The sequence below is a fragment of the Rhinichthys klamathensis genome, unplaced genomic scaffold (assembly GCF_029890125.1).
Source record: "Rhinichthys klamathensis goyatoka isolate OS25496 unplaced genomic scaffold, OSU_Roscu_1.1 h1tg000127l_1, whole genome shotgun sequence".
NCBI lineage: Eukaryota > Metazoa > Chordata > Actinopteri > Cypriniformes > Leuciscidae > Rhinichthys > Rhinichthys klamathensis.
The window spans coordinates 1,422,869-1,440,122 of NW_026606664.1; the positions used below are offsets into that span (position 1 = coordinate 1,422,869).

The 17,254-nt window shown below is 44.7% G+C and overlaps 1 pseudogene; it reads right to left on the minus strand.

Annotated features, from left to right (window-relative positions):
- Window positions 1-1,634: 1,634 nt before the first annotated feature.
- Window positions 1,635-15,643, minus strand: LOC130089374 (complement factor D-like; annotated as a pseudogene).
- Between the last annotated feature and the right edge of the window lie 1,611 nt (window positions 15,644-17,254).

The window sequence follows — 17,254 nt, forward strand, 5'->3', positions numbered from 1 at the left end:
CTAGGGTAAATAAATAACTGGATGTTTGAATAAGCACAGTGTTTTCTTTACTCAAGAAACTCTCTCTATAAAGGATGTCGTCGAGAACTTTTAATTAATAGCATGTGCGTGTGTTTCATCCTAAGTCGATAAAAACGTAATGTGATAGACTTACTGCCTCAGATGCGGCCGTTCTATTGGCGGACAAACACACGTTTTGACATTCACAGGTCAAAACTCCATTTAAGATTGATTTTGGTAGAATATTAATTATGACACATGCAAGTGTCTGACCATATATAAAGCCACAATATCAACTTTGACAGCACAGTGTTTAATTATTTAAATATATCAGAATATATTAGGTAAATAGGCCTACGGCCCTGCACTGATCAAGCAAATAAACATGAAAAACAACAGGATAAAAATGTCAAACTATTAACAGGTCTATCTTATTAACAGTTATCTTTTACTATAACTATAGCACAATCTATCTCTTTCTCATGCTCTTTCACACCCACATGTACACACAGATTAGTGCACAGAAAGTTACGAGCGCTGCTGCCCGCAATGTTTTATCAATTAAAAGAAGTTTCACTGCTGAAAAATACATGGCATTTCTCAGTAGCAAGGCGATAACGTCTGTGTCAGAAACTGCTACCGAACTAGCCGCACAAATTCAGGAAATTCACACACACACACACGCACACACACACACACACACACACACACACACACACACACACACACACACACACACACACACACACACGCACGCACGCACGCACGCACGCACGCACGCACGCACGCACGCACACACACTCTCTCTCTCTCTCTCTCTCTCTCTCTCTCTCTCTCTCTCTCTCTCTCTCTCTCTCTCTCTCTCTCTCTCTCTCTCTCTCTCTCTCTCTCTCTCTCTCTCTCTCTCTAATCACTGCAGTCAATAGCTCTAGCCTCCATTGATAGTTCTTACTGTAAATGACGGAAGATTGGGATAAAATGTGTCAGAAGGTTCCACATTTTAGCTTGCCAAATCTGAAAATAAAATAAAAATAAATTTAAAGAATCTCAATTTATTATAAAATAGTTATTCCAATGATTTCTGCCTTTGCTCAATCAAAATCAAAAGGTTTACTTGCTAATGTGAAATGACTTTAGCGCTCCCACCATATAATTGTCATGGTTATTCTCTGTTTAGTTTGATTTTCATGAACTTTTAGTTTGTTTCTCTTCAGTTTCCTGTTTCCTTTGCTCTAGTTTCCCGCCACTGATCAGTTACCATAGATATTCATTTACGTAATCATCAAAGCTGTTCATTATCGAGTTCATCTTGTGTATTTACGTAAGTTCCTTTTGGCTTTCTGTTGGTTGTCCTGTATTGTTTGTGCCATGCACACTGTCAAATGTTGTTTGCTCCTAAATAAACCTTGTTGTTATTTTGAACCACTTAATCTGCTTTCCTCATCATCATTGGACTTGATTCGTGACAGTAATATTGTACTTATATATGGTTGTGACAATGAACAAACTTTGACTGATTGATGCTTGCCATGTGATACTTTAATTGGGGGAAAAAATCAGGATTTTTTTTTTTTTTTTGGAAGAATACAGGAAAACTTCTTCCTTTTTTATTTTCTATGAAGTCACTTAACATTTCAAATATTTTCATAGATCCATGGAAGATATGGTCAAATCTTAGTATACACATTAGGATACTTAAGTGAATTAGAGTGTCCAGGGTCACCGAAAGATGTGACACCAACTGCAGTGTCTCCACAAATCAAAGGACCTCCTGAATCCCCCTAAGAAACACAGATCAACACGTCACTAAAATGCCATATCACAATTAAAACTCACTTCATAAAATGATTGCATACTTCGCAGGAGCCACCGTGCCCATATGCACACATCATCTGTGCCTGCCTAAATTTGTCTGTTTTCTTTTCCATTTTTTTTTTTCATTTTGCGAAATCCATTATCTTCGCATTGGCCTCCATTAGACGATCACTCTCTGGACTGTTCATGCCCAGACATCCAAGTCCAGACAGTTTTATGCATTCTTTTATAAAAGCATATTGAGCATACTGATTTGATAACAAAAGTAAGTAAACTATATACTAATGTCATTTCATATTAAAAATCTCCATCAATAATCAATCATTATTGCAGTTCAGACTAAGTCTTACTTCATTCGGCAACGTGCAGCAGTCAAGACAAACTGATTAGAAATGAGGAATCCACCACAGATATGTTGCCCATTTGTCTGAAGAGAAACCATGTAAGGTCTGGAGTGGGGTCTGGCTTGTGTGCCGTTCACTATACCCACATTCACACAAGCTGAGAGAGAGAGAGAGTGCTGTTGACATATTCACCACACAAGAAACATCTTTATGAGGCCATTTACACTATACTGTACACTATACAGTATACGCTATACTTCAGTTTTTATTTTTTTTCAACTAAAAACTGAAAACATTTTGTGCCGTTCATTTACATGACAATGCCGCTTTGGGGGCTTGAAAACACAAACTTGGGTTTCGAAGTGCAAGTTCTTGAAAACAATACGGTTATCTTCTCTGTGTAAACCACAAAAATGTGAATTTGTGAAAACCGTGATGTCATGCGGATGTGTGTTACATGTTCAGTCAGTGAGATGATGATGATGATGATGATGATGGTCATGATGAAGAAGACGATCAGTGAGCTCTCACGATAAAACACTATAAATATAAGGGTGGGTGGAGACATTGAGCTGCCCACAAGTCTTTTTTTTCCTTCAGTTTGTGGATGAGTAAATATTGTTCTTGTTAATCCTTGTGGTCTCATTTTCAGGCCACAGATGGTTTGGTCTAGATCTAGAAGTACTAAGCAGGTCAGCATACATTTTGTAACTTGAATATTTTAAAATTCATAACCTTAAATATCAGTATAAATTGGTGGAAAAGCAACATAATAACCCAGGTGGTGTATATATGTATATATCTTTCAGGGTGAGTAAATCATGGTGTCAATCATCATAATTTTCATTTTAAGGTGAACTATCCCTTTTAGGTGTCGGAATTTCAATTTCGTTGAGCACACCCTAAACGTAGTCCAATCTCAGCGAAATGTGTTTTTTTTCCATTTCTCACGAAAGCAAGTTGATTGGGAGGGTGAGAGCAGAAGATTTTAAAAGTTCAAAAATAAGGGCCACCCTAAAAAAAAATACAGAGAGAGAGAGAGAGAGAGAGAGAGAGAGAGAGAGAGAGAGAGAGAGAGAGAGAGAGAGAGAGAGAGAGAGAGAGAGAGAGAGAGAGAGAGAGTGAGAGAGAGATAGAGAGAGAGAGAGAGAGAGAGAGAGAGAGAGAGAGAGAGAGAGAGAGAGAGAGAGAGAGAGAGAGAGAGAGAGAGAGAGAATGGACCCTTCTCACAAATTGTTATTCTCTCTTATGACAGCTGCAATTGTCTTGATATTTTTCCCTTCTTCTGGAAAGTCGTGGCAATTCTATCATGGCTCTTTTCTTTTGTTATTATAGCAAATGGGAATACAAAAATTCATTTTATCTCATCTCCATTTTACTGCTATAGAACTTTACCCAACTATGAGGACTTCTTCTGAGAACGTCTCAGGTTACGACTGTAACCATAGTTCCCTGAGATAGGGAACGAGACGATGTGTCATCGACGCTTTGGGAACGCCCCCAGTGTGAATGCGTCTGAGCATCAATGTCAACTAGTCCAATGGAAAGAATGAGCGTCACGGGCGGGTGACGTCATGACCAGGAAGGGATAAGAGCACATCCGGTGAAACGCGGCATTAGCTTCAAAAAGTCGAAGCAAGTCGATCACAGGGATGCAGGAAGTATGGCAGGGTGACGCATCGTCTCGTTCCCTTTCTCAGGGAACTATGGTTACAGTCGTAACCTGAGACGTTCCCTTTCGAGGGAACTCGCGATGCGTCATCGACGCTTTGGGAACGAGAATACCCAAAACGCCAGAATTCCAAGTACCTGAGTGTCAGTCTGTTGAAACTAAGCACTAAGCACCTGAGAACCTGGGGCAGCATCCAGGTCTAAGCTGTAAAACCTAACGAATGTGAGCGGTGAGGACCAGCCTGCCGCATCACACACGTTTTGAAGAGAAACTCCAAATAGTAAGGCTTTAGAAGCCGCCATACCCCTCGTAGAGTGAGCTCTGCCCGCCCAAGGACACGGCTGGTCAGAGTACTCGTATGCAAGTGAAATAGCCTCAACTATCCACTTACTAACCGTCTGTTTAAAAGCAGGAAGACCCTTCTTAGGTGATCCAAAGCAAATAAATAACTGGTCGGACTTCCTCACTGAAGATGTCAGATGAACATAAGTATCCAGTGCTCGCACTGGACACAAGAGGTTCAGCCTTTCCTGGTCCGCAGATGTAAAAGGAGGACAGAAACCTGCAGCACAATAGGCCTCGGAATAATGGTAGGCACCTTTGGAACATATCCATGTTTCGGGTAAGATTGCCTTGGCCATCCCTGGTGCACTCAAGGCAGGTGGGGACCGAAAGGGCCTGAAGGTCTGACTCTAATAGGGACGAAATAGCTAGCAGAAAATAGTCTTAAAAGAAAGGAACTTCTCTGAGACCAAATCTAAGGGCTCGAAGGGAGCCCCAGATAGTAGGGGTGGGCGATATGAGCAAAAATTCATATCACGATATTTTTAACTATCTGGACGATATCGATATTATATCGCGATATGAGAAAAAAAATTGGAATCACATTTTAGTACACCTTAGTTAAATTACAAGCAAAATATGTATTTTAACATTAGATAGAAAAAGGGGAGGCATTTCATTGGACATAGACCTTTTTTTTTCTCAAAAAGTGCAAACGTGCAACATGAGGTAGGCCTGAATGCACTTGTTATGTCTTTCCACTTTTTGCTCGTTTTGTCATAATGAGAACCGGCAGCGAATGAAGACTTTATTGATTTCTGAGTGAGAGCCGTCTTCGGGTGTGCTCTGTCTCCGCCAGGAATATCTGTTGTTCTAGTTTTGCTTTTTTAAATTAGTTTTTATTTTAATATCGTTTTCAATTTTGCTTTAAATTTCTGTTTAGTTTTAGCTAGCTTCATTAATGGTTTTGTAAATTTTTTATTTTGCAAACACATTTCTATATAGTTTTTATTTTATTTAGTTTCAGTTTTAATAATTATAGTTTAGCTTTAGCAGAGCGAGCAGAACACTTCCAGTGTAGACCAAAGCGAGACGTTTAATTTAAGTTTAATGTTTGCACAGATTACAGTTAACTCTTGTTAATAATAAAAATAAAATAATGGTTTGAGATTGAACAAAGCACCAAATAAATAGAACTTAAAAGTATACAAGAAAAAAACAATGAAAATTTTCATACAAACTAATTCATTAGTGTAAGGAGACAGAATAAAGGCCTACAGTTTAGTATAAAACCCATTACGTCTATGGGGAGTCCCCACAAAGATAGTGGACCAGTGTGTGTGTATGCGCGCGCTTATGTGTTTGTCGTGTGTATGCGCGCGCTTATGTGTGTGTCCAGTGGTGTAGTCTAGTTTTTTGTAGTGAGTATACTGTGATATACCAGCCCAACCCCCCGCCCCCCCCACCCCCCCCCACCCGCCGCCGCCACCCAATTTTCTACTGTTTAGTGTTAATCGCCATCTAACTCAGCCAGTAAAGAGCTACATTTAGCCTTAGATGTTATATGAATATGGTCCCTGAAGCACAGGTTTTATCAGCTGACAATTAAAAGACTTAAACATTATAAGCACAAATAAAAATTTACTTTTTAAAAACGTGTGTGATATTCCTTTAAAATTATGTTTTAATAGATTTGATTATTATTATTTTAAAAAGTACATCTTACTATGCAATTTCTTTCATAATTCCCTCTAGTTACTTTATTTCTCTCTACAAACTTTTATTTTGGTGGGTTGTAAATTAAAGACATTTGAGCTTCTGTGTGTTTTAATAAACTATTATTATTATTATTATTATTAGGCCTACTTGAAGTATACTCTACTGTGCAATAGTAATATATTTCTGTTATATTTTCATCAAGTTATACAAAACTTTGATTTTGACAGGTTGTCATGAAGACTAGTTTGTGAGTGTGTGTATATGATACGAATGAATGACGATAGTTTTATCAAATGAAATGGTAAAATTCTTGTGATGTGACTCTCATAAAAGCTCTGCGATGAAGTTCAAATGTGTGCATGTCCTCCTCATAGACGCTTAAAACACAACGCGTCAAGCCTTGTTTATACTCGACGCGTCCGCACGAGCGCGAGTCTCCGCTGACTGCGCGCGCACCTCTCCAAACGGACGAGGCGTTTATACTTGACGCGATTGCCGTTGTGCTATTCTGTGAAACGACAGGGGGCGACTCGGAGTAATTCTCCTCTAAACCACCAGGAATCAGCAGTGAAGAAGTAGTTTGCCGTTTATTAATAGCTGATTCATATTAAACGATGTTGTTACGAATCCTCACGCTTTTTAAAGAGGGTATACGGAGATCTTTGACATTTCCTAGTGGGCATACGGAAATCCTTGACATTTTCTAGTGGGTATACGGCGTATACCTGCGTATCACGTAGACTACACCACTGTGTGTGTCGTGTCCTGTTATTCATAGCCTAACGTTACATTGTGGGGAAATGTCTCCACGTGGATAATATTATTAGCAGTAAATGTTTTGTAAAAACAAAGATAATAATAGCAGCTTTCAGCCTTCATGAAAACATGACATCTCAAACACAGTAGCCTAGAACTTTAATGTTTTTTTGTGCTTGACGAACTTGTTTTGGTGTTGCACCCGCGTCTCGCAAATGAAACGGCATTCTAAAAATGCTGCGCTCAAGTTAAAAGTCAAACTTGCGTCTCATTACCTTGTTATTTCCCATTCCACCGCAAAAGTTGCATCCTTTATGAACGGTCGCTTAGCACTAGCGATGTGTTCTACGTTACGGTCCTTCATTGAACGCGTCACAGAACAGCGGTTAATCGCCTCAGCAACTTCACGCGTATGAAGCGCCAAATCAGCAATTTCCTTAAACAGCGTATTCGATTCTGTATCGTCATTAACTGTTGTGTTAACAGAGTAGCCTAACTTACCAAATTGAACAAAACAATATAACTGCAAAATTTGAATTAATGAATACGGTATCCTCGGTATCGCAAAATCCATATCATGGCACAACATAATACCGGTATTCACGTTCATACCGGTATAGCGCCCACCCCTACCAGATAGGCCTTCTAGAACTATTGCAAGGTCCCAAGCCAGCACCCTAGTGCAAGTTGCAGGCCTCAGCCTCAAAGTGCCACGAAGGAAACGAGTGATCAGGGGGTCTCGACCCAAAAATGTACTACCCACCAGGGCGTGGAAAGCCGCAATGGCCGCCACGTATACCTTAAGCGTGGAAGGACATAGACCTGATACAAAGCGATCTTGCAGAAACTCGAATACGGTGTTTACTGAACAGTTAACCGGATCCCATTGACGCTGGTAACACCAAGAAGTGAAAAACTCTCGAAATAGTGAATATAGTTTCCTCGTAGCGGGAGCTCTGGAGATTAGAATGGTCTCAACAACCTCGGTTGAGAGACCACTCTCTATGAGTTGGGCCCCCTCAGAGGCCAAACCCACAGTTTCCAAATCCCCTGCCGGGGTTGCAATATTGCATCCCCTGCCTGAGACAGAAGGTCTCTCCTGATCGGGACCTCCAAGGGAGGTCCGTCGAGGAGAAAAATGAGGTCCGCAAACCAAATTCAGCTCAGCCAGAGTGGTGCTACTAAATAGGCTTATTCCATCCTGGCGGAATCACTCCAGAACTCCTGGGAGCAGAGCAACAGGGGGAAATGCATACAGACGTAGCCTCAGCCACGTCTGCACCATAGCAACCAGCCCCGAGGGGACTGGTTGAGTGAGGGATAACCAGAGTGGACAGTGCGTCGTATGCTGAGACGAGAACAAATCCACTTCTGCCTGGCCATAAAACTCCCATATTTGCTCCACCGCCTCGGGGTGGAGTCCCCTGGCCTCAGCCCCTGCCTCGACAGGGTGTCTGCTCCAATATTCTGGCCCCCCTGGAATATACACTGCCCTCAGACAGCGTAATTTCCTGAGGGACCAAAATAATAGGCCACCAACGTGTTGTCTGTGGGTCAAGAACCAGAGTTTCCTCCATATAACCAAGGCGCGGGGATACTGCCGCGTGATCTTGATCGTAGGGAGTGGGTTTCCCCTCAGGGAGAACCCTCTGGTCCTGAGCCACCACTGTAAAGGTCTCACGTACAGCAGGTCAAAGGGTATCACATTGAACGCTGCTGCCCTGAGGCCTAACCGTCACTGTTTCAGAACAACACATGATGGCCCCTCAGGTCTGGGAGGAGATGTCTCAACGCATTGAAGACGACCATCATCTCTAGGCAATTCATGTGCCAAGCGAGATGATGACTCCTCCCAAGCCCTGAGCTGAGCGGCCTTCCAATACCGCTCCCCAGCCGGTGAGGGAAGCATCTGTCGAGATAGCAACTCGATGGCAAAGAGCTCCCAACACCGGACCCTGGGTTAAGAACCAGTGTTTCCTCCATATAACCAAGGCACGAAGGCACCGCCGCGTGATCTTGATCATACGAAGTGGGTTTCCCCTCGGGGAGAACCCTCTGGTCCTGAGCCACCACTGCAAAGGCCTCATGTACAGCAGGCCAAAAGGTATCCCGTTGGACGCTACTGCCACAAGACCCAACAGTCTCTCGAACTGTTTTACAGTGTGTGACTGGCCTAGCCTCAGCTCTTTTATGGCTGTTAGGATAGCAGCTAGACGAACGGGCGACAGAGTGGCCCGCATCGTCACTGAATCCCATACCACACCAAGAAAAGTGGTTCTCTGTACTGGAGAAAGCACACTCTTCTTGGCATTGAGCCTCAACCCCAACATCTGCATATGAGCGAGAACGACACCTCGGTGCCGAACCGCTAACTGTTCTGATTCCGCTAGAATCAGCCAGTCATCTATGCAATTCAGAATGCGTATACACTGCAGCCTGGCAGGGCCAGAGCTGCGTCTACACACTTCGTGAATGTGCGGGGTAATAGAGATAGACCGAAAGGAAGTGCCTGATACTGGTGTTCTTTGCCCCAAAGAAAACCTCAGGAACCTCCTGTGCTGAGGGAGGATGGAGATATGGAAGTATACGTCTTTTAGATCTATCGTGACAAACCAGTCCTCGGATCTGATTTGAGTCATGATCTGTTTAAGTGTCAGCATCTTGGACTTGAGTTCCAGCACCAAACACTCCAGCAGACGAAGATCTAGTATGTGACGCAGCTCTCCATCCTTTTTTGGAACAATGAGATAACGACTGTAAAGACCCGACGCAATGTCGGGTGAGTACACCTGCTCTATAGCTTTCTTTGCTAACAGGGCCTTTACCCCTTGCTCCATTACCAGAGAGATTACCATTACCCATAGAGATATATTTGGCAGTAGCTTCCGCGCTGCCAGAAAATCTACCAAGGGAACCAGCCCCTCGAGGCTGGCCTCTGGTGTAATAAAGACAGCCAGTTCGGGGACCTGAAACATACTGGCAGGAACCACCCGAACTGACTGTTTTCGAACCCCCCTCAGAGGGCACGAGTCCGACGCAATGTCGAGTTGACGCTGCGCCAGAAGCTCGCTGGAGAACGCTGCGCCCCGAAGCACCAAGGGTGGCGGGGTTGGCAGAACGGTCCCCTGAGGCCACAGAGATGGAAAGGGCACCGTATAATGAGGTGTACACCATTCCACCCCGGTTGGGGCTGCCCTCACCGGTCTGACGCCGGTGGCGCCAGACCTTTTCTTTTGAGCCGCAGCCTTCTCAGCATGAAGAACGGTCCTCGGATCCGGCTTCTGCTTTGAAGGCTTTGGCTGCTGTGTTGTGTATGAGAAACTTTGCCGGCTGGAGCTGCTCACGCCCAGCAGCCCCAGGGGGTTGGAGATAGCGAGGGAGAGATTATATTGTATCTTTCTCCATGATTCCCATCAAATAGAGCCAGAGGTGTCTCTCAGTGACCACAAGGGCTGCCATCCCTGAGAGATAAATCTGTGGCCCGACGAAGTTCTCAAACCCCATCAGGCCAAACTCCCTCACTTCTGTCCAAATACCACAGCAGGTCAGCCTGATATGCTTGTAGCACTGCTATAGTGTGCAAGCAGGCTCCTGCTAGACCCACTGCCGTAAATGCTTTTCCCACTAGATTAAAAATAGTTTTCTTTAATGGTTTAGTGAGAGAAGCCGACGCCTTCAGGGTCGATACTGAACCGGGAGACAGATAGCTCGCAAGCGTCTGTTCTAACCGGGGTATTGCCCCATAGCCATTCTCTCTTAACCCCCTAATATCTGAATATACATGAATGTGGGGGCTAAAAAACAAGAAGAGTAAGGCTTTTTCCATGATCTAGACAGCTCGCTGTGCAGATGGGGAAAAATGGAAGGCCCCGTGATGGAGGTGGAAAATAGAGGGAAGGAAACTCGTTCAATTTATTTTAAGGACGAGTGCCCCCTTATTTCTGCTGGCCATTAAATATTTAATTTATCTACAGCCTTACTAAACACCTCCACCCGCTTATTTTTATATATATATTTTTTATATATAATATATAAACTATCATATATATATATATATATATATATATATATATATATATATATATATATATATATATATAAGGCTTATATATTTCTCATACGCTGGGTAAAGAGATGGCAAATCCACTTCCCCCATGATTGTGTACACTTTCAATGCCCAGCACATCTACCTCCTCGGAGGTAGAGCACTGAAGCATTGATTTCTCTCCCCGGGCGGAAGAGACCGCAGCGCGGGCTTCCGAGACCGGAGAGAGAGCACTGGATCCCTCGTGGAAAGGGAGGAGATAAGATCCGCGGACCCGTCTCCAACCCCGTAAAGAGATCCTATTCGCGATCCCCAGGAATGCATTCTCCGCGCTGCCTCGGCAGACGCGGGTCCTGCACCCTGAGGATCGCGAGCCTGGCCACTTTCCTCGAAAAGTGACAGGCGGGAGTGGAGCATGCGAAGCGAAAGCTTCTCACAATGTTGCAATCAGCCCCCTCGGAGGCTGATACCGCATGCTCCACTCCCAAACAAACTACACAAAGCTCGTGTGGGGACCCATTAAATAAAGTTGTTTCGCCATAACTCTTCCCAATAATATCGAACAGACAACAATAAATAGACAGAGACAGAGTAACACAGATCGCTTGCTGAGACATAGAAGCTGATGCCGCGTTTCACCGGATGTGCTCTTATCCCTTCCTGGTCATGACGTCACCCGCCCATGACGCTCATTCTTTCCATTGGACTAGTTGACATTGATGCTCAGACGCATTCACGCTGGGGGCGTTCCCAAAGCGTCGATGACGCATCGCGAGTTCCCTCGAAAGGGAACAATAGAAATGTTGATGTCTTATTTAGACAGCTGGGGATGTTGACATCTGGTGTTGAGTTGAAGTAATTGCAGGTTGTGTTGGATGGATGGAACTTGTTCCCAATAATATTAAGTTGTTCTTTAATAGATACCTTTATCAAAATTAGAGGAAATAACGCAGGGAAATTTAGAAGGGAAGGGACGTGTATCAATATATTATAACATAATGGTAAAATTTACTGAATCAGTAGACTCAACATCAACATTTACTTACTAAGTGCAAGTGGAAAGACTCTATTATTCAGTTATGGGAACCCAACGTATTCTCAACAATTCCCTACTGTAAAATCTGAATACAGTATGTTTCTGTATATTTAGTCATTTTCACAGCATTATTACTGTATTCTTAACATTTTCTTACTGTATAAGCTGTTTACAGTATGTTACTGTAGATTTTCAATGCATTCTGGGAAAATATTAGCCAACTGTAAATCTTAATATAGTACTGACCGCGAAAAACAACCACACACCTCCTCACACAATGGCTATGACAGACTGAAGCAGATGCAGATGCAGGATCCACTACTAGCTGTATTTTATTAAACAAACTATATTCAAAAACAAGACTCGGGAACAGGAAACAGGACAGCCAACATCCAACGTTACAACATTAAGAACTCACAAAGACTGAACTAGACACAGGGCTTAAATACAAAGGCAAACAAGCTAAACAATATAACAAGGGGGGCGTGGCTAATCAGAAACACATGGAAAGACTAATAAACAAGAAAAACTACAAAGGACAGAACAGGAAACAACAAGTCCACATAAGGCAAGGGGAACACAAGACAGGAATCACAACATAGCCCCCCGTCTGATGCCCAACAAAACCAAAAACAACAGTACAGGAGGGTGGAGGAGCGGAGGTGGTCTTGGGGGAGGGATGGAGGGCGGTCTCGTGCAGGGGAACAGGACCAGGACATGGCAATGGCAATGGCGGGCCTGGGTCGTGGAGCTTGGGCGGACCTGACAGTTCAGGAGGCCAGGGCGGATCCGACAGTTCAGGGGGCCATGGCGGAGCAGGCTGTGCAGTCGACCAGGGCGGATCAGGCTGTGTAGTCGACCAGGGCGGATCAGGCAGTGCAGACAACCAGGGCGCATCAGGCAGTTCAGGGGGCCATGGCGGACCAGACAGTTCAGGGGGACAGTCCAGGGCGGAGCAGGCTGTGCAGTCGACCAGGGCGGAGCAGGCAGTGCAGGCGACCAGGGCGGAGCAGGCAGTGCAGGCGACCAGGGCGGATCAGGCTGTGCAAATGACCAGGGCAGATCAGGCAGTGCAGGTGACCAGGGCGGATCAGGCAGTCCAGGCGACCAGGGCGGAGCAGGCAGTGCAGGCGACCAGGGCGGAGCAGGCAGTGCAGGCGACCAGGGCGGATCAGGCTGTGCAGTCGACCAGGGCGGATCAGGCAGTGCAGCAACCAGGGCGGATCAGGCAGTTCAGGGGGCCATGGCGGACCAGACAGTTCAGGGGGCCAGGGCGGATCAGGCAGTGCAGGTGACCAGGGCGGATCAGGCGACCAGGGCGGATCAGGCAGTTCAGGGGGCCATGGCGTACCAGACAGTTCAGGGGGCCAGGGCGAATCAGGCAGTGCAGGCGACCAGGGCGGATCAGGCAGTGCAGGCGACCAGGGTGGATCAGGCAGTTCAGGGGACCAGGGCGGATCAGGCTGTGCAGTCGACCAGGGCGGATCAGGCAGTGCAGGTGACCAGGGCGGATCAGGCAGTCCAGGCGACCAGGGCGGAGCAGGCAGTGCAGGCGACCAGGGCGGATCAGGCTGTGCAGTCGACCAGGGCGGATCAGGCAGTGCAGGCAACCAGGGCGGATCAGGCAGTTCAGGGGGCCATGGCGGACCAGACAGTTCAGGGGGCCAGGGCGGATCAGGCAGTGCAGGTGACCAGGGCGGATCAGGCGACCAGGGCGGATCAGGCAGTTCAGGGCGCCATGACGGACCAGACAGTTCAGGGGGCCAGGGCGGATCAGGCAGGGCAGGTAACCAGGGCGGATCAGGCGACCAGGGCGGATCAGGCAGTTCAGGGGGCCATGGCGGACCAGACAGTTCAAGGGGCCAGGGCGGATCAGGCAGTGCAGGCGACCAGGGCGGATCAGGCAGTGCAGGCGACCAAGGCGGATCAGGCAGTTCAGGGGACCAGGGCATGGCAGGCTGTGCAGGGGACCATGGCGGAGACGACCCTTCGGGTGACCAGGGCGGTGCAGTTTCCATTATCCTATTCAGGGACCTACTGCGGTCTCCATTATCCCAGCTCAGGAACAGACACCGGCTCAGGAACAGACACCGGCTCGTGAACAGTCTCTTGTGCGGCAGGGCTGACGTGGAGCGCAGGCTCAGGCAGGGCTGACGTGGAGAGCAGGCCAGGCGTGGTCAGGCGTGATGTGAAGATCAAGAGAATCAGGCGTGACGCGAAGATCAGGCATGATGTGGAGAGACTCAGGCTTGGCAGGTACTGTGGGGTTGTGGGGCTCCTCTTCCACCAAACCCACAGTAAAAGTTGAACCAGCCAGCAAAAGAGCATAGACAATATATTTTTCAAGACTCCAGCTGATGAAGTGGCATAAGGGAGCTGAGCGGCTCGGATAGCCCTCCACGGAAAAATATCATTAGGCATACTTCATCAAAAGATGTTAAATGTGCCAGCTCGTCAGCAGCGTCTTACGTCATCAGCATCACTGAATGCGGCTTGACAACAGAAACGGAAGAGAATACAATGCTGAATAAAGTCGTAGTTTTTGTTATTTTTGGACCAAAATGTATTTTCGATGCTAACCCACTGATGTCACATGGACTACTTTGATGATGTCTTTATTTCCTTTCTGGACAAGGACAGTATACCATACATACATTTTCAATGGAGGGACAGAAAGCTCTCGGACTAAATCTAAAATATCTTAAACTGTGTGTAGCGGACGGGACCTACGTCCACTTGGTAGGGGTAAATAACTCTTCCCTGAATGGCTGGAAATCAGAGGATCTAAGTCCCTAACCCCCAGGCCTATTAAGGAGTTGGTGGCACATGGTGTATACGTGGATCAGTGGGTTTTCTTTTTTTAACTGAGCTTGGAGTCCGTTGTACTTGCCAGACATGTAGCTAGCATTAGTTAGCATTGCTAGCATTATCATAACTTTGCCCACGACAGTTCGCCAAGTCCAGTCCAAGGTTTCGCAACATGCTAATCACAGATTCAGCTAAACTAAGGCCTGTGTGGCTGTTGATAGGCTTAAATCTATGAACCTTTCAACCGCTTTTCCACTTCCATTAACGAATCAGAATACAAATGTCAGCTGATCCACATGCGCAAGATCTGGGGTAGAATCGACGATAACAGAGAAATATTTCGCCTGCTTCATTTCATCTGCAATGACTTGCTTTGTTTTGTCACCCCTAAATACAATAAAGTCATCAACATATACAGTGGAGGAGAGGTATGAGGGCTTACCTTTCCCCTTGTTGCCATGGTTCACAAGGTGGTCCTTTAAAAATGGGTTGAAATGTGCAATAATCTCCAATATCCCCAGATAATTCTCATTATGCACTGAGCCCAAGAGTTTGTTGTCCCCTCTGAAAGCTGCGCCCCTAGCTCCCAAAAACTTGATGACAGTAACCACATGCCTGAGTACCCTGTGCCCAGTACCGTTGTTCTGCCTCACATTGTTGGACAAGTGCAGCTTCCACTCTGCAAACTGGATCTCTGCATTAAAGACAACATATTCTGTCTATGTTCTAAACTTGTTTCATGATCCCCGATCCTTTCAGAGTGTTTCCAATCGCTAAATCCCCTGATGAGGGGATGTTGCCGGCTTTGGGGGTGACAGGAGTTTGCAGGCATGGCAATAAACAGAGCCAGTACATGGTGAATGGAGCAGCCATTGCCTCGGTACACTTTCGTTGTTTTGAAGACGGCAATTCAGTAGGTCATTTGTGAAGGAGCTGGTTCAACACCCAGACTCCCTCAATGATACTGGGTACCTGGTAGCCTGGTTATGGAAGGCAGCGGGCCCTTTGTGGATCGTTTCCTCACTCAGCGTCTCTGTCAGGGGTCCCCACAGTGCCGGATCTGACGGGAGCATGAAGGTGCTGCCGGTGCTGGGGCTGCTGGCTGTCTCAGCTCCTTCAGTTGGACTTCCGTGTTCGTTGTGATGATGTGGAGGCTGTTCATGCATCAGTCCTCTTGCTTCTCTTGCCAAAATGGTATTTATTGTTTGAATTTCTTAATAAAATTGACAGAATCTGAGAGCTGATCATTTGTTTTATATCAAAAGTAACCTACTCTGTCTTGTAAAAGCCAATTACTACTCAGGGGAACATACTCAGCCGAAATGCCAACAGGAAGTTGGCCAGACTGAAGTGTCCCATGTAAGTGACGCCTGGTCAGGCCTTCCTAGTGGCATTTCAGGTTAGTATGTTCCCCTGAATAGTGATTGAATGAAGACATTTACAGAGGGATTTGTAAATATATTATTCCTAGCCTGATTTATAAAACATGGCGATTTTAAGGCTATTGACAGTATATTTTGATTTACAGGATAACAAAAGTAGATATCCATAAATCCCTTTATAATTTTTTCCCATCTAATATGTGAACACAATGAAAAAAGAATTTTGAACCTGGCTTTATCCAATACTCAGATTTGCACATTAGTGCATATTTAATTAGATGATGCCTAATTTGCATATTTAAACTTGTAATAATTTTATTTCTCATCTTGTAGGTGATCAACTGAGAAAGTTTAATAGTACGGAGCCCGGGAAGTCACCTGTGGGGAAAAAAAAAACAATCTGAGGCGACGGTTTTGCAATCCGTCCCCTCAGTTTATAAACTGTTCTCACGAATTCTTAAACTGTTCCCTCGGTTTAACAATTCGTGCCAACGGATTAATAAACCGTACCCACGAGTTCCTAATCCGTGCTCTCAGATTTGTAAACCGTGCCCTCAGTTTTTGCAATCTGTACCCACAAATTCATAAACCGTGCCCACGCTTTCGCAATCCGTACTCACGGGTTTGTAATCCGTACTCACGGGTTTGTGGCTCGTCCCCCAGAGTGTGCCGCGTGATTCAACCAGGCCTCCTGTTTAGATGCGGGATGCATTGTTTTTAAAAGGACTTCACATACAATATATATATATATATATATATATATATATATATATAACACAAACACAAAGTTATAGGCCTATAAAAATAAAACATTCATAAATTGTTTTATGATTAACATATTCCTGTCTTAAGTGAACTCATTTAGTTATAAACGCAAATAATAGGCCTAATAATAATAATTAGGCTATTATTATTACATTTAGGCTACATATTTAGATATAAGACGCTTTTATCAAAAAAAGAAACAAAGCAATTCGTCAAATGTCAGTCATAAAACAGGTTAGACAATAATACAGGGCTGAGATTATCATAAATAAACACAAGATTTTGACGCATATCCAAGTGTTTGTGCACAAAAAATAAATACCATTGACTTTTTGCCTTTATTAAACATTTAAAATTTTCGCAAATTAATATGGAAAAAAAAATTGATTTTACTTTCTAAAAACTATATTTTGCCCGCAGTGCTAAATGAGAAGAACATGTCTCTGGAACCATAAAGAGAGATGATTTATAGGTGATTTATAGGCTAATCATAATAAATGTTTCTGAAAAATAACGATGGATTTGTATTGTTTAAATGAACAGTTTTCTAGTGACGGGCTAAACATATCTCCATCTCCGCTGTAAAGGATGCACCTTTAGAGAAATGCAGCTTTCGATTCTAATTTGTTC